The sequence below is a fragment of the Mesoplodon densirostris genome, chromosome 5 (genome assembly GCF_025265405.1).
Source record: "Mesoplodon densirostris isolate mMesDen1 chromosome 5, mMesDen1 primary haplotype, whole genome shotgun sequence".
NCBI classification, from domain to species: Eukaryota; Metazoa; Chordata; class Mammalia; order Artiodactyla; family Ziphiidae; genus Mesoplodon; species Mesoplodon densirostris.
This window is the reverse complement of record NC_082665.1, coordinates 11,247,194-11,249,343: the sequence shown is the minus strand read 5'-3', so window position 1 is coordinate 11,249,343 and position 2,150 is coordinate 11,247,194.

Sequence of the window (2,150 nt, the reverse complement as noted above, 5' to 3'; positions counted from 1 at the left end):
TGGTTCTGAAGAACCTAGGGGCAGGACAGGAATAAAGACACAGATGTAGAGAATGGACTTGATGACGCAGGGAGGGGAAAGAGTAAGCTGGGACGATGTAAGGGAGTGGCATGGGCTTATATATACTACGAAATGTAAAATAGATAGCTAGTGGGAAGCATCTGCATAGCACAGTGAGATCTGCTCAGTAATTTGTGACCACCTAAAGGGTGGGATAGGGAGGGTGGGAGGGAGACGCAAGAGGGAGGAGATATGGGGATATATGTATATGTATAGCTGATTCACTTTGTTATAAAGCAGAAAGTAAAGCAATTATACTCCAATAAAGATGTTTAAAAAAAAAAAGAACACTTGTGGGACTGCAATAGGCAGTTGGGGATACTTCACAGTAATGTTAGAAGAAAAACTAACTGCTTCAATAAGTGGAGATGCAGGAAGTATTTTGTCTTTTTAAAGTCATAAAGTTAAAAAATACATTAAGCATTTCTTTCCTAAAAAAAAAGATATTGTGGTAAGGAGAACATCTCCCACAAACATCCCATAATTTACTTGCAGGCAGGGTAGGCAAGGGTGCGAGTAAGAGCACATTCCATTTTAGGCAAACTTTGCTTTATCTTCTTTTTTTTCTTATAAGTGGAGCCCAAATTTGAGCTGCACCGCCCCTCCCCCCAAAAAACCCCTTATTTTTTCAAGATTAAAAAAATAACTTGGAAATTGGGGAATTAAAAGAGAGGAAGATGTTTAGGGAACTCCCCAAATGCCTGACCTAACAATATATGTAGCACACAGGATTTCATTCTGCAAGGGACACAACCAATAGCACATGCAAGCTGACGGGGTGAGAGAGGTAAAGATTAGTCTGGATATTTCCTAGAGGCTTGCTGAGAAGACAGAAAGAATCACAGGCAAATCAACAAGGCTGAAAGGATCTAAAAGGTTGGGCAAGGCTGCGGGTAGGGGGTTTAGGAAATACCACCGGTACACTGGTAAATCATTTAAAAACAAAATAAGTGTGAAATGTTGTCAGTTGGGTGTGGGCCATCGGATGAGGAACAAAGGTACGTACTGAGCAGCCAGGCAGAGAAACAGGATTTTACAGGTCCATGTTCTGGGAGCAATTAGCGATGGAACAATCTCAGGTCTTAGTGAAGTGAGATACAGGACGGGGAGCTCACATTTGCCAGGAATGGTGGCTCCCTTTCATCAGTGAGAAGATGATAGGCTGATGAGAGTGATGATTGACAGCCTTAAATATGATTTGATTCCACCGTGGGATTATTTTCTCCGTTGATTGAAAACATTCACATCTCTTCACTTTCTGAGGGTTGTATTTAGAGACACAGGACTCTTTTTGAGATATCTTTGAGAATTAATGATCTAATGTGACTCAGGGTCAAGCCTCATTATACAGTAATATAAAATAAAAGGGTAAAGGTGATTAAACTTATGTAGGGCATAAGCTGAGGTTACATTTTTTGTAATAGGATCAGATTTTGACTTCTTATTTTTTCTTTTCTATTCCCTCTCATAAAAACTTACTTGAAAATGTATTATAATTTCTCGCTAATCAAATCTTAAACGTATACCATATCAAATCTTTAGGAGACTCTAAATTACAGAGTAATTTTTTTTTCTTGTAGAACTGAAACTGTGCTCTTTGACTAACTAATACCTCCTCTTTCCCCTGCTTCTCCCAGGTCCTCCCAATCACTATTCTACTCTCTGCTTCTATGCGTTTGACTATTTTAGATGCCTCATATAAGTGGTATCATATAGTATTTGTCTTTCTGTGTCTGGATTATTTCACTTTCATAACATCCTCCAGGTTCACCCATGTTGTCACAAATGGCAAAATTTCCTTCTTTTTAAAGGCTGAATAATGTCCCATTTACCACATCTTCTTTATCCACTCATGGACATTTAGACTGCTTTCCTGTCTTGGCTGTTATGAATAATGCTACAATGAACATGGGAGTGCAGATATCTCACTAACATCTTGATTTCAATTCCTTTAGATATATAGTCAGAAGAAGGATTGCTGGATCATATGGGAGTTTTATTTTTAATCTTTTGAGGAGCCTCCATACCGTTTTCTATAGTGGCTGCACCAATTTACATTCTCACCGGTAGTGCACAGGGTTCCCTTTTCT